The following is a 7,973-nucleotide window of genomic DNA, read 5'->3' as shown; positions in this document are numbered from 1 at the left end:
GGCCGCGGTGGCTCAGTCGGTAACACGTCTGACTACCATGCTCAAGGTCCCGGGTTCGATCCCCGGCCGGTTCAAATTCGGGAACTTTTCTAACGGTGGAAGCGGCCCCGGCGCCTACCCAGCGTCGAATAACATGGGTACCTGGGGGAAACCCTGGGGGGTAAAGGCGGTCAGGGGCGTGATGCTGATCACATCACCCCCACTCACGACCGGATCAAGAAAGTGTGGGGCGTTACCCTCACACCCCCTATACGCCTTCATGGCGTGGTGCTATGCACAGGGGAACACTTTACCTTTTTTTTTTTTTATGAAGACTACATCTACTCTACATTTGAAACAAAAAGTTTCGCGATTTGGGCAAATCTGGTTTCAAAAGAACTAAGATGGCAACATTAGTAGAACTGGACTTCTTGCAGGTTCCGAAGGAAATATTGGGGAAGGGCCGATGCTGAGAGGGGAGGGGGCAAGGAGGGTGCTTCACGTGTTACAACAGTAAACAACTGTTTGTGGGAGGGACTGGGCAGTGGGAGTTTTGTGACTGGTGTCTTTCGTCTTCATGTTGTTTTCGGGCATTGTCAATTAATTAATGAAGCTTGCTCCGAGTTCCGAGGTGGCGGGTTCATCCTATCTGGACAGTGTGTGTAATCGTGCGATAGAAGATATTTTGAAGCAATCTTTCGGTTCGTTATTTTGCAGAAAAAAATCGAAATTGTGGCGAAACGGAGGCCTATTTTGAACGATATAAAAACCAAGTCGTCTGCTGGATATGACCGACATTTCAATGTTTCGTGGTATAACGACTATCCGTGGTTATGTGGATGTGTGCAGTTGTCGAAACTCTTTTGTTGGCCATGTACTCTATTTTCGGGTGAAAAAAAAAGTGTCAAATTCAGATGTGGATAACATGGACCATGACCATGACGCACCCAAAAATTCAAATTCAAATGAAAAACTTCTCTTTATGACAGCATCATAGAAGTTTTTTGATTTGATTTGATTGATTTTGCTTCGCTTGTGCCACTAATTTGCGAAGATGGGGATGAGTGATGATATGATTAAATTGATGAATAGACATCACAAACGCCCATGCCCAAGCTAGGTTTCGAACCCGGGATCCCAGCATCATATAACTATTTTCAAGTCGGATTGATCTGCTCTATAAGTAGCCTTTGATGTTTCTGTAAGTATCAAATTACATATTATTGTGTCAACAACCAATGTTTGCGATTTCACTTTAGTCCTTATGTCAACATTTTTTTTCCTGATTAATAACTTTACCAAAATCTAGTATTGAATTGCATACGTACCTGATTAATATTATATGAACTACTTGGAAGACATTGGGGGGGGGGGGCATGAGGTGGGGAGGCACCCAAGTCTCCCTTAAATGTCCTACTGATAACCGGTAACACTTTTAAAAATCCACGCCACGCCACTGCGTATATCATAGGTTGTATCTCAATTACTGGCAAAATGAGGTGGAGAGGAGGGAGGGAGAGGTCATCTTAAGACAAAAGAGTGCAAGAAGTTAGAATATGTGAAGGTGGTGGTGGTGATTTGGTTCCAAAACTGGGGGGGGGGGAGGCAAGTACAGTTTACTTTCCTTTGGTAGATAAGGTTCATAGTGTGCAGGAAACTATCTACCACACCCACTACCCCAGGCTTAGATGGCAGCCCCATCAGGGTACTAGAGAGCTGAGGGCTGATAAACCACACTCACTGAAATTTCAATTATTCGAGAAACCAAAGTGAAGCATAGCCAGACTGATCGACCGATGCCGACTTTTGGCCTGAAGAGGAAAACGAGAATAGCTACATGGAATGTCCGTACACTGAGGGAAGCAAGTAAATTGGCACAGCTGATACAAGAAGCTAAACAACTAAACATAAAGGGTGTCCCATAAAGTGCGCAACTTTTGAATCTGGCGCCATTTTTTAAATGTTTTGTTGGCAGCCCTGTTCTTATCATTTCTAGTATCTACTATCACTCCGATTTGATTAGCAGTTGTTGTTTTCTTTATTGTTGCAGGTGTTGCCATGGAGCGGTTCATAAATGAACAGCGCGTTCTGAACGTGAAAACTTATTATCAAAATCTTGAAAGTGGGGCCGAGACGGTAAGGCGTGCGGTTTTCGGAAGAAATGAAGCACCCAACAAGTCTACAGTTCTGCGGCTGATAAAGAAGTTCGAAACAACTGGTTCTGTTGCTACTGTGAAATCACCTGGGCAAAATCGCATTCAACGCAATGCTCAACAAATCGCGGTTGTGCAACAAAGTGTAACAGTAAGTCCACGGAAATCAATTTGCCGACGGTCACAGCAGTTGAACATTCCACGCAGTTCATTGCAAAGAATTTTGAGTAAAGACCTTCACATGCAAGCATACAAAATCCAACTGGTGCAGGAACTCAAGCCGGCGGATCATCAAAAATGAAGACGATTTTGCGAATGGATTGAAGAGAGACTGGCAGCTGATGAAAATTTCGCAAAAAACATCATTTTCAGCGACGAGGCCCACTTCCACCTCAGTGGATTTGTTAATAAACAACACTAAAGGATTCGGGGGACTGAAAATCCACGAGTGACCCATGAACATCAAATGCACCCGCAAAGGACGACCGTATGGTGTGGTTTTTGGGCCGCTGGAGTAATAGGCCCATTTTTCTTTGAGGACAACGAAGGCGTTGAGGTTACAGTCAATGGAGAACGTTATCGTCACATGCTAACCAGCAGGTTATGGCCTCTCCTTCAAGATATTGACATTCAAAACCTATGGTTTCAACAGGATGGTGCAACATGCCACACCTTGCGTGAAACACTCGACATTATTACAGAAAAATTCCCCGGACGAGTGATATCACTGCGAGGTGACCAGGTCCTGCGACCTTACCCCCTGTGACTTTTTTTTTGGGGTCATGTCAAGTCTCAAGTGTACGCTAACAAACCGCGTACCATTCAACAACTGAAGGCAGAAATCATATGCGTCATTGCCGACGTCACGCCAGACATCTGTGAGCGGGTTATTGCCAATTTCATCGAGCGTATCAACACATGCTGACTCAGTGGAGGTGGCCATATGCCAGACATTGTTTTCCACTATTAAATCGGAGATGTTATTGAATGTAAATATATAAGAATATATGCATATTCATTGATATGAAACTGTTTTATTACCTTTTTAAAAGTTGCGCACTTTATGGGACACCCTATAGAAGTCACGGGAGTAAGTGAAACCAGATGGAAGGAATTTGGGGAGGTAACCAGTGATAAAATGACATTTCACTATTCAGGTAAAGAACATAGGAAGAACATAGAAATTGAGTTACATTCTTATTGTCACCTTTAGCCAAGAAATCATTACTGAGTTGGGAACCAATATCACATGGAATTATCATGGCTCGATTCGATTCTAAAATAAGACCCATATGTTATCCAATGTTATGCTCGCACAGAAGAAGCAAATGAAGAAGATAAAGAAGACTATTATAAAGCAATGAAGGACACCCTTAGCAAAATTCATAAAAAAGACATACAAATAATAATGGGAGATCACAATGCTAAGGTAGGCGACGATAATTCAGAATTGGAAAATGTAATGGGAAGACATGGATTAGGTAAAATTAATGAGAATGGGAAATTACTAGCAGAATTTTGTGAAAGCCAAGACAACAAAAACAAGAAATAGCAAACTTATACAAACAAAAAGATCAAGATATTAAAATAAGTGTTCGACAGGATAAAAGGAAATGGGTAGATGAACTAGCAGATCAAGCAGAAGAGGCTGCAAACAGAAATAACTTAAAAGTACAATATGATATCTCAGTCGGTAACGCGTCTGACTACCATGCTCAAGGTCCCGGGTTCGATCCCCGGCCGGTTCAAATCCGGGAACTTTTCTAACGGTGGAAGCGGCCCCGGCGCCCACCCAGCGTCGAATAACATGGGTACCTGGGGGAAACCCTGGGGGGTAAAGGCGGTCAGGGGCGTGATGCTGATCACATCACCCCCACTCACGACCGGATCAAGAAAGTGTGGGGCGTTACCCCCACACCCCCTATACGCCTTCATGGCGTGGTGCTATGCACAGGGGAAGACTTTACCTTTTTTACAATATGATATACCAAGACAATTAGCAAGGAAGAAAATACAACAGAACAAACCAATTAAAGATCTTAATGGGAAGTTACTTACATCAGACAAAGAGCAACTGGAAAGATGGAATTACTTCCAAGAACTATTAAACAGAGAACATCAAGATGGAAATGAAAATCTAGAAGCATCAGCAACTGGTGAGAAGTATGAGATTAAAGGCTTGAAGAAAGTAAACACAAATACTCTTAACTTAGATGAGATTAAACTAGCAATTAAACAATTAAAGAAAGGTAAAGCTGTAGGCAAAGATGGAATAACACCGGATATTTTGTTGGTGGATATAGAAACTTCAGCAACACTTTCATATCCCTTAATATCCCAAATTTGGACAACAGAGAGGTATCCAGAAGAATGGAAAACAGGATTGATTATTAAATTGCCAAAGAAAGGAGATCTTACAAAATGCAGCAACTGGAGAGGAATAACCTTGTTATCAATTCCGAGTAAAGTAGTTGCAAGAATATTATTAAATAGAATAATTATTGGTTAGAAGAAGCTGTAAGGAAGGAACAGCAGGATTCCGTTCCAATAGATCATGTGTGGATCATATAAATACTCTCAGAATTATACTAGAACAATCAGCAGAATGGAGAAGAACACTATATACAGTCTTGATTGACTACGAAAAAGCTTTTGATTCACTAAATAGGAGCAAAATGTGGAAAATTCTTCAAGAAACAGGTATGCCTAGTAAAATACTCAATTTGATAAGAAACATGTATGAAGGAAGCAAGTGTCAAGTTATACACAACAACCAGCTATCAGAACCAACAACAAATAAAACTGGAGTAAGACAAGGATGTGTGTTAGCCTTGGACAAGAAGAGAAGAGGAATACAATGGAAAATGATTGATAGACTAGAGGACGTTGAATTTGCTGATGATGTTTGCCTCCTTTCGCAGTCCTTCAAGGATATGGAAAACAAATTGAAAGACATTGAAACTGAATCAAAAGTAGTCGGATTAAAAATAAATGGAGAAAAAACACAAGAAATTGCCACAAAAAAGCAGAAATCGGAAATAGGTAACACAATTGTCGAAGAAGTGGAAAAATTTCATATCTTGGAGCAATAATAACCAAAAATGGAGGAGCAGAATATGATGTCAAAAACAGAATAAGCAAAGCCAATATAGCTTTCATTCAATTGTATCCAATATGGAGAAGTAAACAAATTGGATTAAGAACAAAGCTCAGGATATTTCGAACAAATGTTAAGTCAGTTTTACTATATGGCTGTGAAACTTGAAAGCAAACAAATAAAATAGGACACCAACTACAAACATTTGTGAATAGGTACTTAAGAAGCATCATGAATATAAAGTGGCCTGATAAAATTACAAACGATAAACTCTGGGATATCACAAACCAGAAATCAATCATACAACAAAAAAAGAAGAGGAAATTGCAATGGATCGGGCACACCCTGAGAAAACTGGATGGCTCAATAGAAAAGGATGCTTTGGATTGGAACCCCCAGGGAGCACGGAGAAGAGGACATCCCAAATGTACATGGAGGAAGACAATTGAGCAGGAGCTGTTGCAACAAGACAAGACGTGGTTGGCGGTCAAGAGCTTGGCAAAGAATCGGACAAGATGGAAATGCTTCACGGAGGCCCTATGCTCCACTAGGAGCGAAAGGAAATAAGTCAAGTAAGTCAAAATGAATTTTGCGCAATGTTATATATTAAATTATATTACTTTTATAACAGGTATTAATATACACTATGTTCACAGCTAGCTGCTATGTATGAAATTTTCCTACCGGGTGGCCAGAATTAAAGTTACCCAACTCAGAGCCTTCTGTAGCCCGTTTGAGGCATCGTAGAACTCTGAAATTTGGTGAATCCACTATGCAGACCATGGGGAAGAGGATGGCGATAAAAAAATAGTTTAGCTTTCCACCACCAGGTTGAAATATGGCATTGTACTTCCATGATGGGTTGTACAAATAATCACATTAAGTGATTTAGCTGAGTTATTAATTAGAAAGACATTTGTTGGTGGCTGGAAGTTGCAAGAAAATAATCTGTCGTTTATTGCAAGATTGCAAGGTAAAGGCAAATCCATAACCAATTGGAGCAGTTTACATCATTATTACAACCCACATTTCAACCTGGTGGCGGAAAATTGAACTTTTTTTTTATCACCATCCTCTTCCCCATGGTCTGCATAATGGATTCACCAAATTTCAGAGTTCTACGATGCCTCAAACAGGCTACAGAAGGTTCTAAGTTGGGTAACTTTAATTCTGGCCACCCGGTACATTGTATAAAGCTTTGTTAGCCTTGCCAACTTCAAAGAATGAAATTCCAGATTTCTTTACCATATAAATGAAAATATTCTGGAAGAGCAAATATCCTGAATAGCAGCTGTTGTCTGTTTGTGATCTTGGTACAATCCAACTGTAGCATACTATGAACTAAATCTGTATAATGAAGCAAAATTGAGTGTAATGAAAAAAGGAATTCTCGAGATTTTGATGCAACAATGTCTTTGTTTTAATTTTCTGCGGCTCTTGTGTAGACGATTTGGCACAACAATGTATTTAAACTTTGTCTCCTTACACTTCAACAATGACTCATTTTTTCAGGATCACAAGTCTTCAAAATATTATTGTGAAGCTTATTTCTCTCGTTTCAAACAAAAAAAATGCTTGGCAAATGCATACCAAATGAAAATAAAAAGATAATATGTCCACAGAATATAAATGTTCTATGTCCAAATTTCATTTTTTTCAGGAAAGCTCTTTAAAAGTTTGACATAATATGTTTCCTGAACCTTTGTCACAATTGTGCTTAAAGTTTGTCTAAGTGTGAATGCTGATATGTTGAAGTCTCTTAAAAAGAAGAAGTTGTCTCGTTAAGTACTTATGCTGTAATTAATAATGGAAATTTTAAATAGAACAATGCAACACTAGTTTTGATTTGTGAGTGCCAGTGTCCTAGACAGACAGACAGCACACTGCATTCTGAAAACGAGATGCAGATGAAACAATTTCATTATAAATTTGTCATTCGGTAGCAAAATAAAATAAATAATTCATATTTTGGGAAATCAATCAACTACTTTGATTCCACTATTATTATAAATTTTTGTCTGTTAACAACAAAAGTAAGAACCGAAGACCACTATTATTGCTAAGCAGCTCCCACAAGTGACTGAGGTTAGAATGCAAGTGGCTTATCCCATACTCGGATGGCACTTGTGGTTGTTTGAGGAAATTGTCATACGGTTTCATTGGCTGTTGGAGTTTGCACTCTCATGGCTGCTTCCAAATTCTGGACCAAAAATACTCAAATATGAGGGGCAGTCAAATGAAAACCGAACACCCGCTACAAAGTGACAATGGAGTTTGTTTCATTCAAAAATAATTGCCACAAGTGTTAAGACATTTATCCCACTGGGAGACGAGACAATCAATTCCAGTCTTGTAGAAAGAGTTAGGTTGCTGACGGATCCACAACCTCACCCACTGTTGCACTTCCTCGTCCGAATGAAATTGACGTCCACGAATGTGTTTCTTGAGGTCACCAAAAATGTGGAAGTCACAAGGGAAAAGATTGGGGCTGTACGGAGGATGTTCAAGCGTTTCCCAGCCAAATGTCTGAAGCTTATTACTCACCAGATTGGCAGTATGGGGACGGGTGTTATCATGCAAAAGGATGATTTTGTCAAACAGCATTCCAGGGTGTTTTGACCTTATGGTGTGTCGCAGTTTCTGCAAAGTGTCTGCATAGCACTGCACATTGATTGTGGCTCCACGCTCTAGGAAGTCGACAAGCAGAGGGCCCTTGCAGTCAAAGAAGAAGCTCATCACGACCT

Source organism: Lepisma saccharinum, chromosome 20, assembly GCF_977018435.1.
Source record: "Lepisma saccharinum chromosome 20, izLepSacc3.1, whole genome shotgun sequence".
Lineage (NCBI taxonomy): Eukaryota > Metazoa > Arthropoda > Insecta > Zygentoma > Lepismatidae > Lepisma > Lepisma saccharinum.
The sequence above is the reverse complement of the archived record's forward strand: the minus strand, read 5'-3'. Positions refer to the sequence as shown.